The 21,078-nt window shown below is 36.2% G+C and overlaps 2 protein-coding genes across 3 annotated transcripts in view; one reads left to right on the top strand and one right to left on the bottom strand.

Annotated features, from left to right (window-relative positions):
* The window catches only part of LOC145668594 (cytochrome P450 6k1-like), a 172,579-nt gene that overhangs the window by 77,310 nt on the left and 74,191 nt on the right, over positions 1-21,078 (bottom strand). The gene's annotated exons all lie outside the window — the stretch shown is intronic.
* The window catches only part of LOC145668593 (cytochrome P450 6k1-like), a 47,868-nt gene continuing 31,123 nt past the window's right edge, over positions 4,334-21,078 (top strand). Inside the window, exon 1 of one of the 2 annotated variants that reach the window (XM_081736611.1) lies at positions 4,334-4,459. The gene's annotated coding sequence lies outside the window, so the exon portion shown is untranslated. Of the gene's footprint in view, positions 4,534-21,078 lie in introns of both variants that reach the window. The other variant, XM_081736610.1, reaches the window with a different exon arrangement.

Below are 21,078 nucleotides of genomic sequence, written 5' to 3'. Positions count from 1 at the left end.
ATTGGTGTTAATCAATACCTAAGAGAATGATAAAAATTTTAGTACCAATATTAGTTGGTGGCCACTGGCCAACTGGCCATTGGATAAACCAATGGCCAGTTGGACAGTGGCCACCGGTTACTATTTCATACCAAAATATTTTTCATTCTCTTAGGTATTTATCAACATCAATATCATCTCTCTACAACTTATGGTTCCCGAGCTACGGCTCATTAAATATCTAGAAATTGGCCACTTTTGGACAATATCAAGGGAACGGTAAGTCATAGAGAGATTGCATTGGTGTTAATCAATACCTAAGAGGAGGGTAAACAATTTGGTACCGATATCAATTAGTGGCCACTGGCCAACTGGCCATTGGCCAAACCAGTGGCCAGTTGGACAGTGGCCACCTGTTACTATTTGGTACCAAAATGTTTTCCATCCTCTTAGGTATTTATCAACATCAATATCATCTCTCTACAACTTATGGTTCCCGAACTATGGCTCATTAAATATCTAGAAATTGGCCATTTTTTTTGCCAATATCACGAGAACTGTAAGTCATGGAGAGATGACATTGGTGTTAATCAATACGTAAGGGAATGGTAAAAATTTTGGTACCGATATTAGTTGGTGGCCATTGTCCAAACCAGTGGTTCAGTTGGACAGTGGCCACCGGTTACTATTTCGTACCAAAATCTTTTCGATCCTCTTAGGTATTGGTCAACATCAATATCATCTCTCTACAACTAATGGTTCCCGAGCTACTGCTCCTTAAATATCTAGAAATTGGCCAAGTAAACGGTAAGTCATAGAGAGATGATATTGGTGTTAATCAATACCTAAGAGGAAGGTAAACATTTTGATACCGATTTTAATTGGTGGCCACTGGGCAACTGGCTATTGGCCAAACCAGTGGCCAGTTGGACAGTGACCATCGGTTACTATTTGGTACCAAAATGTTCACCATCTTCTTAGGTATTGATTGACATCAATATCATCTCTCTACAACTTATGATTCCCGAGCTATGGCTTCTAAAATATCTAGAAATTGGCCATTTTTGGCCAATATCACGTGAACGGTAAGCTATAGAGAGATAATATTGGCATTAGTCAATACATAAGAGGATGGTAAGCATGTTGGTGCCGATATTAATTGGTGGTCACTATACAATTGGCCATTGGCCAAACCAGTGGCTATCAATGACTATTTGGTACCAAAATGTTCACCATCCTCTTAGGTAATGAACAACACCAACATGTTCTCTCTATGACTTACGGTTACAGAGATATGGCTACTTAAATATCTGGAAGTTGGCCATTTTTTGGCCAATATCTCGGGAACAGTAAGAGTGACGCCAAAAATCTAATCACTTTCTCTAATAGTTTTTGATGCTCTATCAAATACACGGTTCAAAATTGAAAAAAAATCGCAAATAACAGACAGACGGTCAGACAGACACACAGAAATAGAGAGTTCAGTAACGAACTTTTTAAGTTCGTTGAAAATAGTTAAGGGATTACCGTACCTTATTTAACCATAATCTCCGATTGGTGCAACTGACCATATACAAATTATTTCCATTTGAAAAGGCAGCCTTCTTTCTACATGAATTCATTTCTAATGGAGTACTTTTGTTTGATTAATTGTATTATTATTTCTGTATCTTAAACCTGTAAGAGCTCAGAAGTGTAATGAAACTATGAATTGAGAATTTAAAAACTTATTTTTTTATAAAAATTATAATGGCAATTTGGTAGGTGAAGATGGAACTAAGTTTTTTGTAATATTTTAACTTTTGGATACATGCATCACATTATTTTTAAAAACTCACAAGGACAGTACTTGTAATCAAGAAATTGTTGGAAGCAGAAGCAAAATAGTTAAAAATCACCTGTAGTCAAATAACATTGCTTGTCAGTAGTAATTAACAATTTGGATAAAATTATAAAAAAGATGAAAGCAAACCTCAGGGTAAATTAAAATTTAAAAATACTTATTTTTACATCATTAGATAACAACAATATTTTGTTAGGAAATGTAATTAGGACTTTCCTAAAATTTTGTAAATTTTTATGTTGGCTTTTGGCAAAATAAAAAGGAAAAATAATTAAAGTAAACAAGGACAATAGTCCATATAAAATGACTAAGTTTGCAACTAAAAATTTATTCTGAATTCTGCATTTTAAATTCTGCATTCTGCATTCTGGGTCCTGCATCCAGCATCGCAATAAAATGGTCTATACGAAATTACAAATGCCGCAAGAAAGACCATTGCCAAGACCAAGCAAAATATGCAATGAGGTAATGTATGACTACAAAGAACTTTAACTGTCTATTTTGCATGTGACATGAAATTAGGAGGTCTCTGAAAGTGACAGACAGATTTAAATGTTTAAATATTTAGCTTATTTCCGTTTGGTTAAGCATTGAATAAAATTATAATAATCTGTTATACAATTAATCTAACATACTAATCTGATAATCTGTATTCAGTACTCTTGGATGTTCACTGTTAAATAATTTATATTGTTACAAAAATATCCACTATATTACCATTGTAAGTCAGTCGTTTCATTAATAAAATATTGTCATGACAATAAAAAATTGCAACCACTAGTTTAATTTCACTCTTTAATTGAGGTACAAATTTACTATTCCTTTTGCAATTGATATAACAAAATTTATAATATACAATTTATTTTAATTTTTATTTCTTTAATTTTAAATTTTTGAGTTATGGTACAGAAGCTTAGCCAGTATATTTGCATTCCATTTATGCTGTGTACTCCGAAATTTTGTCTTGTTAAAAATAATTACTTGTAGTCATGGGCGCCGATTTCTCTGTAAATTTGGGGGCCCATTCAGATGTAGAAGGCATACATATATCAAGATTTTAAGACAAATTGCACTCAAATTATGCCAAATATTCTATATTCATAAATACAATAGGAGCCCAAATGAGGTTTGGGGGGCCCTGGCCCCTTCTGCACCCCCAGGATCGGCGCACTTGCTTGTAGTACTATAATGTGAACGAATGTATGTTCATTTGGGCAGCCTCATATCCAGAATATGATCAAGGGAGAGGCTAACCCATAGTTTGCCGCTTTATTCAGTGTAAAGAAAATAGGATTGAAAAACATTTTATCCAGTGTATACCTGAGCTTCAAGGGGGGGGGCTATATCCCCTACAGTCCTTGCCTTGGATCCGCGCCTGCATTTGGGTATGAACATTAATACATGTCATTTTTAACTAATGCTAGTATTTCAACAGTTATTATACCATTCGAATTTCCTAAATACAAAATTCTATCAACACTACTCCAAAAGTGAAGTATATAAATTTACAAAACGAGACGAGATCAAAATGTATCCTATCCGAATCGAGACGAGACAAGGCTTCTACAAAATTTACAAGATAAGGCGGGAAAATTTTATTTCTTGTCCCATAGTCTTCATTAACCTGGATTCGCCTTCTCATCATTTCACCGATCGTCATATACATATTATTAGGATGGCTACAAAGTCCCGTAACCCTTCATAAAGAGCATCGTTGCACAAAATCGTTACTATAGCACTGCCGAGCTGACAGAAGCTGCGAAACAAGCTTTCATTCGAATTACACCTGCAATGCTCCGCAAAATGTCGGAGAGGACCTGGCGGCGTATTATACCTTGTCATGAGAATGACTGTAGACAGACTGATCCTTTGCATACTTAATCTTTCCTATCTCAATAAAGCTTCTCGAAAGAATTGTTGTTCATGTCATTCAGTTCTTTCCGTGTAGTTATTTACGTACGTTTAGTGGTTTGTGTTACCTTTTTTCAGGGATAACGATACTTTGTGGCCACCCTGTATTATTAATCGTTCTTGCTTTTGCCTAGAAGGCATAAGTGTAGGACATCAAATAAAAAATTCATTTAATTTCGCATCAATAAACAGAAACACGAGTACAAACTATGCTAAATTAAATGATTATTGCACTTTATAGCTTAATTACATCACCATGAGTTTTGATGAATACTATCACAAGTGGAATTCTACAGAAGTTGTTTCTGGGAAATGACAAGAGTATTAATTTGGACGTTTTCCACGAATTCGCACAAAGACGTATGAAATATCAACGACTACGTACTCTATATTTGTAAACATACACATGCAAATTTAGCACCGCATTTCAAAGTAAGTTTTGCCATTTTTATTTTCTTGATTCGCCAGAAGTTAAATAGCTTCTTGTTGAAAACAGTTATCGCAGATAAAATACGTCAGATCATAGAGAGTCGATAAGGCTGTATAAGCAAAAGATGATTCAAGTAGTCTTGTGACATCTGAAGGACGTCAAACGGCAGAGTATATAATTTGAAACAGGATTCCATCTCCGTTCAGTGTAGGAGAAAGCAAGCGCGAGGTTACATAATCTTAGGTGTACTGTGCTCATCACGTGATCCCTGCTTAGTGCTTTTATGTTATATTTTGGTGCATATTTCCTACCAATTTATTATCGAAAGATATTTATATTAAATAGTGTTCTGTTTGTTTTATTGAAGCAGGTTTGTAGTCTAGTCTAACAGTTTTACTGATTACCGGGTGCAAGTTTAGACAACCTTCGTGACTATATCATTAATCTAAGCGTATCCAGTGTGGAACAACCTGGGTTGATTGCTAGTTGGGCGAGATTCCTCCGGATGCAAAGTTACGCTGAAGCTTAACGTATTATATGGCGTGTTCAGTACACAAGAGAATCAATTCCACTTTTTTTTTTTTTTTTTTGTCAATTTCGGCATATTTAATCTCTTCAGATCTCTATTTGAAGCTCCTTAAAGGATTCATGTCCAGATTATTGTAAATCTACATAACTGCGTAAAGATGAAAATCACTATGTTTGTGACTTAATAACTCTTGAACAACTCGACCGATTTCGTTGAAATTTTCAAAATAGATGAGCTTCAGACCTGGGATGGTTCTTATCATTTCATTATGACGGTGCAACTTAAGGGAAGGCGAGATATTTAAAAATGATCGAAAATGATCGATATTAGTGTCGAATTCATACTTTATCGGTACCACTGAGACGAACAGTGACACTTCTGATGCCATTTAAATTCAAATTCACCCCTGCAACTTGGGATTTAGGATTTAGATTTCTGGGCTTTCGGTATCTATGGCCATCACGTTTGAGGGATGACGTTCCTCGGTACCACCCCGGCATTTGCCTGGTGTGAATGAGGAAAACCTCATGCAGGGGATGGCTGACCTGAAAAAGCTTTTCCACTTTTTCGACCGAGTGTCCCCACTGGTCTCGCAACTTGAATAGCGGGTACATACAAAAATGATCAAAAATGACCAATATTAGTGATGAATTCATAGTTTTTTTTGGGTCGTATCCACTTGCTTTAATCATCATATTCCTTAGCCTAACAAGCATAATCATGGGACGTTAAACTCAAAGGTTTTCCAAAGTGTTATAAATTTACTGCTTCTTGTTTCAGTATTCATCTCCTTAAAGCAGAAACGATAAGGGATAGCAAGAAACCGCTTTCTCACATGGGTTCAGCGTCACAAGAATGGCTTTTGTGTAGCTGTTCAAGCAGATTTTTTTCTTTTTCTTTTTCTTTCTTTCTTTCTTTCTTTCGTTTGCTTTTTTTTTTTTTTTTTTTTTTTTTTTTTTTTTTTTACAACACTAGTTGCATAACGGATAAAACGAAAATAGATAGCGACAAGCAGTTTTCTGGTATGGATTCAGTGCCGTAAAATATTTGTCATCTCTGATTTTATTTATCTATTGCCACCGAAAATAATAGGTAGTAATTTGCACTTCAAGTTTCAATATTTACCTGTAGAGCAAAAGCAGTAAGATATTATACTAATGGCTTTTTAGTATAAATTCAGCGTCCGAGGAACAGGTTGTCTTTTGTCTTATTCCTCTTGTAAAATTTGAAAAATGAAAAGAGAAAGATCCCGGTGGTGATCGCTTGTAGCGCCAGGTTTTGTAATAATAAAAAGAAAAAAAATTGAGATGGCGGGTTTTGGGTTCATATTCCGTCTGTCCCTATTTATTCCCTGTGCACCACCGTTAAAGTCTCCGTTCCTCGAACTAAAATGGTTTGTGACTCGATAAGGATTGATCTCACGGTTAGGAAATCCTATCTCCCCGCGGTGTCCCAGGGCTTTAGGGAAACAAGATCCCTCTAAAACCGTGTAAGCAAATAAAACTTGATATTATTCGCATACGTATCCTGAATTCACGTGCTGCAACGCTGAAAGAGAATTTTGCTCTAATGTTTGGTTTGTGTGAACGAACTAGACTGACTCTCACTTTCCAAGTGGACTGAATAATAATAGTAGTAAGAAGAATAAAACCAGAAAATAAACGAATATCTAGAATTTAGAATTTAGTTGAAAATTCTGAAAATCAGTCTAATCCCCACTAGAATCGAGAAATGCTTATATTGCCTAATTTGCCTAACAGATCCTTTGGAAACCAATGTTATGCTTAAGGTTAGGGATACAACTTGTTTATGAAAGAAAAAGATTACGAATTTGATTAACAATGTAATAAAAGTTTTAATGAGCAAATGAAAACAATAACAAAAAAAATGTTTTCTAAAAAAAAAATTAAGCAAGCTGAAGGTTAATATTGAATTTTGGGTTTTCTGACAACAAATGTTCAGAATAAGGCATAAGGCCTTAACACAAAAAGAAATCAATTTAAGTAAATTACCTCGGGGCTTTCTTTCTTGAACTATGTAGTGAATGAATTGTTATCATTAACCTGACACAAATAAACAAACTGTGGAATTTGATGTTTATAACCAATGCTAGATGCAATCTTACATTGTTTACATTCTATATAGAGCTTTCCTGATTTACATAGATATCATACCAAACTGGTTAAATTACAATTTTGCATTTGAAAAATACCTAATTATTTGACATCGCATGCTAAGTATATAGTTCACGTTGATCAGCTGATATGTTTTGACCATAACCTTTTTAATACTTACGAGATTAAGATATTACATAGCTGGACGGAATTTTGAATATAACAACCTATATTTTATTCGGGTGAAAACTAAGTATTGAAATGATTTAAAATAAGTTAATCTAGTTGAAGTAAGTGGAAATGAGTTGAAATAACTTGAATTGAAATAAAATAAATCGAGAAACAAGTCATGACTTTGAGTTGAGATTTGTGGGAAGTATGAAAGAAACATAGAATGATCTAAAGGAGTTAAATAAACCTACTGCCTGACTGCTAACCATTTCTAATTATTTAAATTAATAACTGAGAATGAGAATAAGTGCACTAAATATGCACTTTGACATTTACCTAACAAGCATACACTATCAAATACATAAAATCAATGAGCGTAGCATTACCATTTCGTTACGCATAAAGGCTACATATATATATTCATATTAACACAAGTAGAAAAATTAATAGACACAAACATATATAGATATATATATATATATATATAAAATCATAAGTAAATACATGCATACATACATAAAAATCAAGTAACATATGAATATTAATAATAAATGTCAAGACGTCTCTCGAGATTTTTAATCTGAATATATTGAGTTTTTCGTGATTTTTCTCTTTATCATTAATAGGATTGGTATACGGCCGGACATTTTCATGTATTCCTCTAGTTTGTTCGTCTAGTTTATGCGCATAAACGTCTGATCGCTCGATTGTTAGAGGATCAGACTGACGTAATAATTGCGGCTTTACTTAGCCTACTTCGTATTTTTCATCTGTATTCTACGTGACTGTACTAATGTCGGTTCCGCTTTATTTATGGATTACGTATCTCCAACCAAGAAAATGATTAATTGCGAGACTGGTCGCATATACATCATAGTTACTAATTAATCCTTTAGCTCTCTTACGTAACATATTTTTGATGACTCATTACAATATTATTTATTAGAGTTTTACTAGTATATAGATCGAAATAGACTCATTTAGTACGTTCACTTCTATGCAAAATTACTTTACAAACACTATAATCTTTGGACAATTGAAGCAATGTCTTGAATATATTTTCTAGGAATATCTATTATGTCTTGTTCAAAATTATCTTAAAGTTCTCATATTACATGTACATAGCGCAGATGATGCATTTTTACTTCATACAAATTTCCATATGTTAAAGTAAATACTTCTTTCATCGTTAAAGGTCTACAACCTGTCATTCGATCTACTTTTAAATTAACTTTCTTTATATGTTATCAAAAAAATCTAAGTGACAAATAGAGTAATGGCCTAAACTACTATCTCCTTAATAAAAACAACGACATATTCACTAAAGTCACAGAATATATATATATAGAAGTATCATTTTAAAAAGTATCTCTATTTTTAATAAGCCTTGCTCAAAAAGAAAGAAAAAAAAATCTAATTGTTTAGCAATTACAGTTCGAGTTGGAAAATCTTTTCTCCACGCGGTGTAAATACATTAACAGTTTTCAAATAGTTCCGACTTTATATCGCGAACGTCTTGCATTTTATTCAATGACGAAAATTTCCCTTTTGGAATCAACAAAAAATAATTTGGATGGGTCCTACCTTTCGCCGTACACACTGCTCTCACCACCAAGCTCACCACACACATACAGATATCCCTGCGTTTACTGGCTTCCTTCTTTCGTGAGAAGTGTCCTGGATTCGGAGTTCCTCTCTTCGATTCCCGCTGCGTCCTCCTCTCAAACTGGAAGGGGCGTCGCTCTTGGGCGTCTCCTGATCCATCAAGGTGGGGCTTCTGTTGGTCCATTTCTGATAGGATGCACTCTCACTAAAAGCACTTTCAGACGTCACACTGCACCAACATCACTCTCGGTGTTAAAAGTGTAGTGTTACACGGATAAACAGTGTTTATTGTTTTTAAGCATTGTGTATAATACTTCAAAACTGATTATGTATGATTAAAACTAGTTCAAGTGCTTTCGGTGCGTATGTAGGTTATTCTAATTGTCTGTAATAGCCCGTGATTATATTTATAAGTACGAAACTCTGTCACTCAAAAACAATGTTTGTAGGCGTTTCGCGATCTATATATATATATATATTAGCAGCGTTACAAAGTTTATATATATATATGTTTATATATATAAATATATTTTGAAGAAGATCAATGTGTAGGTTACTATGCTAAGGAAAGATTGTAATTTCGTACACTCGGCTTCGGTAAGTTTAGCCGCACATTGTTATTGTGAACTTAACTTTTGATTATGAATGTAGTGTGTGTGTAAGTTCCGGGTATGTTGTTGTGTTGCGGTGGTACGCTGTTTCCCGGTGAAGAATTATTTTACGACTGACTTGGAGTTTTGAATTTTTAACCTGCCGAACTTTTTGGATACGCCTCTAACGGTGTCTTCGATTTCGTCTCTGCTCTCTTATTCGTTAACTTATTTTGGTGTCCTAAATTTTGATTCTCTTGGTCTCCGCCTAGTTACGGTGTTCTGGCGTCGTTTCTCTAACGTACGTGCTTCCTTCAAATTTCACATGTTATATCGAAAATTTTTATGAGAGTTGATTTGGCTCCTAGTCGTCTCGTGCGTGGTTTTGGACCATTTCACAGTTCTATGTTAAAATTTTATCTTGGTTCTGAGTGGCGACATATGGTCTATGCTGTGATTTTGACAAATTCGCAGAGATTATATTTCTACTTGGATTCTATTCAACGTGTTAGGACTTTATTATTTTTTTCAATTTCACAAAAAGATGCTAAAAGCTGTTTTGTTCTTCTTTCTTGCGTTCACGCCGGGAACTCTGCTGTGTGTGGTCTACGTATGTGGCTTAGGCAGTGGTATTGAGAGACAATGGAAGGGTCTTTCAACTGTCCTCGCCGCACGGACAGGTATACAGAAAAAAAAAAAATAAAACATCTTACCTCTCGGATAGTAAGGGAAAATAAAGAGAATGTCCTTTTGCTCTTTAAACAAACAAAAATGAAAATGAAAATTATATGCACTAATGTTCATAATTATACGCAAAATTGAATTTAAAAGATTTATTTAAAAATTAAGTAAAAATGGTAATGATGCAACTGTCACACTCTGTTGAAACCAAAATGAAATGAAATGAAATATTTCAGTTTTACGTCCCATGATTATGCCAACTAGGCTAAAGGCGTGATGATGAGAAAAGAATGAAATGATGGAATGAAGAACGTGGGAGGAAACGGGAGAACCCCGAAAATACCCACGCACACGGTGGTTATCTACCACAAAGTTCAATTGCTGCGAACTGGGATCGAGCCAGGGACCCCACGCACCAGAGGTGAACGTTCTACCACTGAGCCACAACGGCCCTCTGTTGAATTTAGAAATTATAGATGTACCTACTACTTAAAGTTTGATTACTGAATTCGCATAGTTTGGAGGTCTACAGAAGTTTTACATTTGAAACTAAACACACTTATCTGTTACCCTAATTTACTACAGGTATATCATATCGGCTCATACCAGCCCAATTGGATCACTGTTTCCATCTCATTACATTTAGAACATGTTGATGAACTTTCAAGGGAAAGTGAACACAATTAAGTTCCAAGGAATTTGTATACAACACAAGTTTACTTTCTGTTGAACATGTTAGTGCCTAAGTCCATTACCTAAATACTCATTAAATCAAATAAAATTAATAATATAGATGTTCTCTGTCAATATTACTTTCAATAATTGTCTGTAATACAAGAGTGTACTAATGGGAAGACATGAGAGATCAGAATGCCCGAAACTCGCATGTTTCCGTTGGAAAGATTACTATTTAAGTAATTTTCAAGTCCGTAAATATTCTTACTTCTTTTAGACTTATCCCCCAGCAATCTTTTAGGAGGTAAGTTTCCATGTATTTATCGTAGAGAGGCTTAGCAGATCTACACATTTTTTTTCACACAATTTCAACGACTTTTCTATTATACCAATGGTTCCCAACCTGTTTTGACTTACGATACACTTTAACGAACATTCAATATATCTTGACACACTTGTTCGATTTTTTTAAAAAATTAATATAGTAATATAAATTATAAAATACCTAGGTATAAACCAAAAAGTTTCTATAGTTGTGTCTCTGAGTATTATTTCTGTCGCTGAAGACGTTCGCTGGTAGAGTTCTGTCTCAAAATTAATTCAACAAATCTTTAAATCTTTCATTATTTTTAACTTCTAAAACTTCGCGAGACATCATACGAGACTTCGCCACATGCTGGTTGGGAACCACTCTATTATACCACATGAGAACACTATTTGACATGTTGATTCAGCGTTACTATAGCATAAAAACTAAGGTAGTAAGTATTATAATACATAAACAATTTCTTTCAAACCACATTGGATCATTAGTAAACCGTGCGTCTTACACGGAGTCATAAACTAGATTCCATTCTTATGTGATCCCTTATAGAGGACAAACAATTTTGACTCACAATTCTTCTCGAGATTTTTTGCGCTTCTATTCCACTTGTTATCGTTTCGTTACTAGTTAGCTATAATTTTTACTTGGTACAGTTGTGTTTAACCTATGTGACATAAATGTATGAAAAAGATGGCTCACTGGTTTACGTGCATTCGTGTAGTCCAGGAATCTGAGACGTTAGGCTGTTGATCGTGAGGCGAAACTCATTATGGGATCGAGTCCTTCTGCAGAACATTGGTGTATTTTTAACTGTCCTCGAAGTTTCTGTGTTCATCCCTTTCGTACTGGATTAAATAGAAAAATGGATTAGGATACCTTGAAGAAAAGTATCCCGGTTGGGGCGAACGTAAAGGGAAATAAAAAATAAACAAAGTAGTAGAGCGTTTAATTCTAGTGTAAGGTATCCTGGTTCGATCTCAGGTTGTGTGTGTTTATAGTCTAAAATAACGCTTTCTCGCGGACACCATCGTTTAATGCTATATAATTATATATGATCATTCCATCACTTCATAATATTCATTTGCAAGTAATCATCCGTCTCCTTAATCGAAATGAAATAACTGTTAAGTGTAAAAGCAAAGAATTTATTATATTCTATTCATAAATATATAAAAGTTAAAATAATAATAATAATAATAATAATAATAATAATAATAATAATAATAATAATAATAATAATAATCTCAAAATAAAAAAAGGTACCTGAAAATCACTGCATGAAGTTTTGTGTTTTGTGTAATTTTGGGAAGAAAGAATGAAGGTGCTGTGCGTGCTACAATCCACACATCATTTACAGTCTTATTACAAAATGAAAATCTATTTTACAGGGCCTACATAACGCATAACTACCAGATAAATATTATAAGTATCTCCAAACGCGTTAGGAAGTGTTCCGTTTTTCAATAATACTTAAGGAATTTGGTTTACCTAAAATTTTTATACATTTATTCTGTCCGTATATTCTTCCGGAGAAACAAAATTTCAACAAACACTTGATGAATCACCACCAATTTTGACAGGTATCAAAAGTTAAGAATGGGCTTTGTTTATGAAGATCATCCATCCTCCAGAAGTGTTAGAAATAAACCATTTCTAGCTTTAACCTTGTTCACTACAGAGTAAAAATTTGTTGTAGATGACTGAAAGGGATTTCCTGCAATCGATTAAGTGTTCTAAGAATCCATCTTCTCTTAACTCTCTATTCAAATTGGAAGTAGAGCTGCTGCGTGGCTAAGCGGTTAGCGCACGCGTCTTTGGCCTAGGAGACCAGTGTTCGATTCCCTGCCGAAGCTCATGTTGTTGGAATCCCACCTTAAGTTGTAGATCCACGTTTCATATAGTCTCGCTGTTGAAGTGGTGCTGAACTAAAAATCAAACCACATCAAATTAAAAATAGTAGAAGAAATCAAGCACTTTCACTTTTAATATAGTGTAAAGTCTGTAATAGATAGAAGCTGTTTTCTGCAATCAATTAAGCGTCTCACCACTCTTTCCATCTCCACGCTAATCTCTCTACTACAACCGGAAATGTTAGGAATCTACTATTATTTCCGGTTTCAATATTAATCTTATATATTCATTATAAATCTTTAATACAATAAAAATCGGTTGCCATGGCAATAATGACGTGTTTGAATGGGAAATGAAAGATGATAGTAATTGCAATATTCAGAAGACAATTTGCTCAAACATTGTAGAGCCGTTAAAAAATTAGGGGAATTCGCTCAAACATTGCAGAAACGTTAAAAAATTCAATCCTCAATTTTCGTGTTGTGTACACTGTGACGAACCAAATTCCTTGACGTGGTATACACTGACGCTCCAAACTTTTTTTTTATCATGTTTATTATTGCCTATACTTATTGACGTAAGATTGACATCTGCTATTACGCAAGAGTATTCGTCCTTCAATTATGTTACGTGTCTAAAATTCATAGCTATTGTTAAATATTTACAATAGTACATGGAATTGCTTCTTCCAATAGATATATTAGTTCAAAGGTGTGCGGAGAAAAATGTAATATCACAAATTCATCAAATTTAAAACGATTACAATGTCTAATGATATTTTTTTTCTATATTCCAAGGTGATACGGTGATTAAGGTAGAAATCCATCGTGGCTTGAAATTTAATAAGTCTTGAAAACGAACGAGTAGATACTACTGAGAATATTTAAGGACTCAGTTATGCATATTAAAAAAAACGCCTTTACGCCATTTTCATTGTTTTGAAATACACTATCCTGATATAAGTAAGACACTCGGACTATAGGCTATGTCTGTTTCCATTTCTAAATACCAATGCATGGTGGCTCAGAGGTAGAGTGTTCGCCTCTGTGCATGGGGTCCCTGGTTCGATCCCAACTCTTGCCAAGTGGTCTGAGAAGTGGACAAACACCGTGTGCGTGGATTCTCCCGTTTCCTCCGAGGGACGTAAGACTGAAATATTTTATTTCATTTTTAAATACCAGTGCACTGAAGAAAAAAAATGATTTAAGAGTACTTGGTACAACCTTTTTGCAGCTCGTAAAGCTTGAACCCTACGTTACATGTTACCCAGTGAGTCATCGATAACACCCTATGAATGGTATCATTCGTGACTGATAAGTAACATATATCAAGTGTAGTAGTCCGATTTTGATAAAATTTGGCAGGTAAATATTGTATTACACACAAAATAAACGAATATTTCTTTCTTTCTTTTTTTTTTTTTTTTTTTTGCGAAAAAATGGTTTTAGGGGCAAAAGCCCCCACCCAAATCTTCGAAAGTTGATGCTCAAAAGGCAAAATCAAGTGGACCGAAGTGAACGAAATTGTGCACAGATATTGTAGACGTAAAATAATGGAATACGGGTTTCGTATTTTCCTGAAAAAAAAAAAATGGTTAGGTGGGGCACTAACAGTATGTGAGATGTGTCTAAAGGACGTGAAGAATTGCAAGGAAACTTTGTGTAGGGACAATACGCAAAAAGTAAACGAATGCGGTTGTTTTATTTTCTGCGAAAAACGGTTTTAGAGGCAAAAGCCCACACCCAAAATTTTGAAATTTGACGTCTGAAAGGCAAGAAGAAGTGGATCTAAGTGAATGAAATTGTACCAGATATTGTAGAGGTAAAATGAGGGAATACGTGCTTCGTATTTTCCAGAAACGAAAAAAACCTGCTCTGTGGACCGAGACGTTGGGTGGCGGAAGGAGTGGACCGAAGCGAACGAAATTGTGTGTAGACATTGTGTGTGTGTGTGTGTGTGTGTGTTTCACAAATGTCCCCTCCGATTTCTTCAAATTTGGCACATCAACAGTACACAAAAACAGTATAGCGTATTTTATATTACTTCAGGAGGCGTATTTAACCCTTACAGTAATTTAACACTTAAACAAAAACACGTGTCGATTTATTTCGTGTTTGCTGTTGATGTGTCAAATTTCAAGTAAATCGGATAGGGACACTTGAGAAACATGAAAGGCCTTATTTTACATATACAATATCTACACACAATTTCATTTTCTTCGGTCCACTCCTTCCTGCGCTATTACGGTAATATTTACTTTTTTCGGAGGGGCCCAAAGCCCCACACTGTTTTTCTGCACAAATTAAAACACGTTTTATTTATTTATTTTTGTAAATTGTCAATACATAAAGTTTCGTTGCAATATTCCATATCCTTTAGAAACTTCTGGCGTATACTTATTTGCACTTTTGATATTTCGTAATCAACGGTTTAGAAGGTCTGTGGCCCACCCAACCGTTTTATTTTTCAGGAAAATATGAAACACATATTCCCTCATTTTACATCTACAATATCTGTACACAGTTTCATTCACTTTGGTTAACTCCTTCTTGCCTTTCTGGTGTCAAATTTCAAAATTTTGGGTAGTTATTTTTGCCCCTAAAACCGTTTTCCCGTGGAAAATAAAAAAAAAACTCGTTTTCGTTTATCATTTGCGTATTGTTACTACACAAAATTTCGTTGCATTTCTTCATGTCCTTTAGGCACTTCTGATATACTGTTATTAGCACTTTTGATATTTCATGATCAAAGGTTGCAGGGGTTCGTGCCTCACCTAACCATTTTTTTTTTCAGGAAAATACGAAACACATATTTTCACATTTTACGTCTACAATATCTGTGCACGATTTCGTCCACTTCGGTCCATTTGTTTTTGCCTTTTGGGCGTCAACTTTCAAAATTTTGGGTGGGGGCTTTTGCCTCTAAAACAGTTTTTCTGCAGAAAATTTTAAAAAAAACGTTTTCGTTTATTTTTTTGCGTATTGTCCCTACATAAAAATTTCGTTGCAATTCTTCATGTCCTTTAGATACATCTGACATACTGTTATTAGCATTTTTGATATTTCGTGATCAAAGGTTTGGAGGGGTCCGTGCCCCTCCTAATCATTCTTTTAAAGAAAAATATGAAACATGTATTCCCTTATTTTACGTCTACAATATCTGTGCACAATTTCGTTCACTTCAGTCTACTAAGTTTCAAAATTCTGAGTCGGGGCTTTTGCTCTTGAAACCGTTCTTCCGCAGAAAAAAGTAAATAAAAAAAAGAACACGTATTCATTTATTTTAAGTGTAGTATCTGCCTGCCAAATTTTATCAAAATCGGAGTGTTACACCTGGGAAGTGTTACTTGTGAGTGCAATAAGTCAATAGTTCCCAACCTTTTTTGAGTGATGACTCACTTTACTGAATGCACATTATGTTGCGACACACTCTTTTGATTTTCTAATTAATAATATCATAAATTACACAGACGACTGTTCCGTGCATGGTTGAACATACTCGATTCCTCCCCTCCCACACACACATACATACCAAACAAGCTGAACTTGCAAGATCTTTGTCAGGCGCTTCTATCAGTGTAGTGTGTGAGTTGAGAGGAACTGTGTATGTTTCCACGTGGGCCAAAAATGCTGCCAAAACTGAGTGGCTTTGGAGAGCGTTATATTATAGCCTTTTACGACGCAAAATTTAAGGCTTGCGTGATCAGGACGCAGTGTAAAGCACGATTGTGACATTGATTTGACTATAACCAAGGATATAATAGGCGAGTATGAGAATTCTGTGGCTCCAGCGTTCATTTTTCCAATAAAAGAGACGAGAACACAATCGTACACACAAGCCATCACCAGCATCAGGGATAACTATGTAAAAAGGTCATGCAAGAGAAATCTCCATTTGTAAGACGATGTTGGAACGTCTAAATGTGTCTGTGGGAACCACACTTGCATCAACGACTGGGTCATAAAAAGATATTCAAGGCTAGCAGTCATGACTTTATTGATGCTTACAGATGGGAACGCAAGAGTAACACTAAAAAGTTTTACGAGTAGCAAAATGAAATCTTTGAGTTTTACGTCCCACGGTTAGGCCAGTTAGGCTAAAGGAGCCGGTGATGATGAGTAATTAATGAAGTGGTGGAATAAAGAAAGTGGGAGGAAACGGGAGAACCCCTAGTAAACCCACGCACACGGTGTTTGTCAACCACAAAGTTCACTTGGCGGGGCCTGAGATCGAATCCGGGACCCCAAGCACCATAGGTGAACGCTCTACCACTGAGCCACCGCGGCTCCCCTTTACGAGTAGCATCTGGCACAATAAAGGTGGCGGTACATCGCTTCATTAGATGAGATGTGACTGTACCTTTCCGCTAAACCAAGAGTCATTATGTATAGAGTCAAAGGGTAAAGCTCTTCACAAAGTGGGTCCAACCATGCGAAACGGCTTTCTCAAAAGGGTTCATTGGGCTCGCTGGCGACTGTCACCGAGGCAAATTGAAGAGCCGCGAAGTGTAGAAGAACTACAAAATCAACTCGTAGTACTACCAGGAGGAGATCTTGAGACCGACCTACGAGCAGAAGTTAACAGAAATGTACGGAAGAGAGATCAATATGGTCTGCATATCCATCAAGATAGATCATCACACAACGCAAAATCCTCCTTCGCATTCTATGAAAGAGGTTAGCCGAATAATTTTCAACGATACACCTGTAAAGTCTACTGCACTTCTTTAGATCCTGCATAAAAGGGCTTTGGGCAAGAGGCATCTGACAAATGTGAGTGAACTCTGTAAAGCTGTAAAAGAGAAATGAAACAACGTCTTCCTCGCAGTTCTCCAATACATTCTGCAATGAAATCTGCGTTGCCAGAGCATCGTTTGAAACCAGAGAAGACACATCGAACACTGAAATACCTGACGCTATGAATTCTGGTAACTACTATATTTGGAAAGTATAATTTGGCCATACATATATAGAACAGCTTTTGTAATACTCTAAGACTATATTTTTTTTATAAAATAGTAATATATGTAGTACTAGTACTATTACTACTTGCAGTTTAAGCCATTGACTGGTACAGTTTGTCTCCAATTTGATTTCAACTAATTATAGGAATCTCACGACACAACCTATGGGACTACACGACACTGCAATACACATTACATGCCTTTCCGTTCCTTTCGAACTCTAATCCTGTTGTCAGCTCATGATGATATGCGTAACACAGCACTGATGTAAGCTGTCTTCTACCACACTACCAATGACAATTATGTGACATCAAATTAACTCTTCAGGTCATCACACCTTCGCAGTAGTGCTGCTTGTACTATACACTCATACCACCTATATCACACTCATCGACCGTTCGCGGTCATACGGTGTTCGCATGAAATCGTGTTGGTCTTCTGGTGTCTTCTTATGTCAGAAAAGTGTAGTCGTATACTACTAACTAGAGATGATTCCATACCGGGACCAAGTGTCTTGAGAAAACCTTTGTATTTTCTGAAAGCTCTTGCCATGAAAAGTACGAAACCGTTTTCAAATCACGGACAAACCCGCAACCTGACCCTATAGTTTGTTAGTGTTTGTGACCCTTTGTATGACATATTCGACAGAAGTAAAAAAATGAATATTACGATGCATCACGCATAAGACCTGAGCCCATCTTGATCTTTGTTTGGCTCATTTCTAGAACGTGACCCGGGCAAAGGTTTGATAATATCACTTTGCACCCAGATGTAAACATTTGGTCAGTGTTGGAAACGAATTGTAAATAAAATCTTGTAGATGGTTTCTGTACCACTGGATGTATATCCATGAAACGTGGCATAAGCATCATTCGTCACAAGAAAAAAATATACTGTGAACGTATTTCTGTACCAAGAATTCCAGTTTGTCGGAGTTGCCAACCAATTGTAATAATATAAAGCTGTACAACAGGTTCTGTACGATGAGACGTTTATATATCAAGCTTGGCAGAAACATCACAAGACACGAGACCTTCTCTTGCTGGCCCTGCTACAAAAGACGTTGAATGTGACCGTCAACCAACCATTCTAGGTTGTCAGTGTTGCGAACCAAGTGAAAACATCACAATGTTACAAATGATGTGCGCATCATTGAACGAATACATGACAAATGTGACACAAGCAGTATTGGACAATGGAAAACAGTGTGAGTGTCCCTGTCTCCAAAACATTCTAGTTTGGCAGTGTTGCCAACCAATGCGAACGTTCAAAATTTTCGTATGAAATCTACATCATTGGCGGACATAATTAGAGTGTAATCCATACTAGGTTTGTAGTATGTTAGTGTAAGCCCACAAGCACTCATGTTGTCAGTGTTTCCGAGCATTCTAGAATTCATTTTTTTTTTTCGAAAAGTTGCCTGACCATTGCATGCATAGAGACAAAACTTGGCATAAACATTATTTGACAAAACAGCAAATATACTGTGGTTCAGTGTTGGGCAAATTTCAATTGAATTAACAATTAACAATTAATCTGTAAATTTAATTGCTAATTGCAATTAACAATTGAAATAAGTAATGGTTAATTGTTAATTGCAGTTGGCCATTGAAAAAGGAGAATCAATTGCAATTGATCAATTGATTGAAAGTAATTGCGGTGGAAAGTAATTGCAATTGAATTCTGTAATTCAATTGCAATTGAAATTAATTGGCAATTGATTCAATTGCAGTTGATTTCCACAGCAATTACTTTCAGTTGATTGATCAATTGCAATTGATTTTCACTGATTAATTTTCAACACTGTAGCTCAGAGAGGGCGTGGGGCAATGAAACCTTTAGCCACGATCAATTGACTCACCACCCATCGTGACCCACGACCCACCGTGACCCACTCTGACCCACCACCCACCATAAACCACTCTTACCCACTGTGATCCACAGACCCACCAAAACCCATTGTCATCAACTCTGACCCATGATTCACGCCCTCCTCTCTACTGACTAAAGAGTTTAAACTTGTAATAAAACAAGCCTATGAAATTATCACTCATCGGAGTTTGAATTTCTACGATCAATCGCTCAAGCACCGCACTAATACAATAACGGCGGATCTGACCTTTCTAATATAAATAAAATAGAGTTTGTTCGTGTGTCTGTCTGTCTACCTTTGTGCGGCCTGGGGACGAGACGAGTGGACCGAAACTTTTCAAAATTTGGTCACGGGTAGCTTGGTCTAGGCCCCAGACCAAGACGAAGACTTTTTTTTTAAATTCCTTACTAGGGGGTCTCCAGGGGACGTTTACCGGGATCGGCCTGGGGATCAGAAAAGTCGACCGAGAGTTACCAAATTTTGGTCAAAGATACCTTGGTCTAGGTCCCACACCAAGGCAAAGCGTTTTCAACAAAATTCGAACCAGGGGGTCTCAGGGGAGCGTTTAACGGGACATGTAAAAGTAGAACGATATCAGTGTCGATTTCATAGTTTTCGCGGTCACTGAGATCAATGGTGGAACTCCGATCGCATTAACTTCCAAATTCACCGTATTCGGCTGCGGGCCGTGGGTCAACGGGGGGGGGGGGATACCGAAACGTAAAAGTAATCCAAAATGACCGATATTAGTGTCAAATCCATAGTTTTCGCGGTTGCTGATATCAATGGCGACACTACCATTAGCGATGACTTTCAAATTCATCCACCGTTGTATGCGGACCTTGGGTCACCAGAGGGGGGAATTCCGAGACATGTAAAAATAATCCACAATGACCGATGTCAAATCCGTAGTTTTGGCGGTGGCTGAGATCAATGGTGATACTTTCATTAGCGATGATTTTCAAATTTAGCCACCATTAAATGCGGGCCGGGAGTCACCGGGGGTGGGAAATTGCGAGAGATGTAAAAATAATGGAAAGTGACCGATATTAGTGTCAAATCCATAGTTTTTGCTGTCGCTGAGATGAATGGTGATACTTCCACAGGCGTTGACTTGCAAATATAGCCCCCATCGGCTGTAGCCCAGAGGCATTCTTTTTTTTTTTTTTTTTTTTTTTTTGTTTTTTCAAAATTGGAACCAGAGGATTATAGGGACTTTTACCGGCAAATGTAAAAAGTAGTAGAAAATGGCAGATGTTATTGTCACATTCATAGTTTTCGCGGTATTGGTTGGGGGTTAGTGGGGGCCAGAGGAAATTTTTTCACAATACGAACATAGGGGGTCTGAGGGGTTTTTCACCGGGACATGTAAAAGTAGTAGAATTTGTGTCGAATCCATATTTATTGGGGTTGCTCAGACGTATAGTGACACCCCCGATAGTGTATACGTTCAAATTCAGCCCCCATCGGCCTTCCCAATGAAAACACATGCACGTTGTTGGATATATATTCACACAAACTATATCCAATTTTAGAAA

The sequence above is a fragment of the Thermobia domestica genome, chromosome 13 (genome assembly GCF_964235325.1).
Source record: "Thermobia domestica chromosome 13, izTheDome1.hap1.1, whole genome shotgun sequence".
NCBI classification, from domain to species: domain Eukaryota; kingdom Metazoa; phylum Arthropoda; class Insecta; order Zygentoma; family Lepismatidae; genus Thermobia; species Thermobia domestica.
Note: the sequence above shows the minus strand (reverse complement) of the source record. Positions and strands in the feature narration are given on the sequence as shown.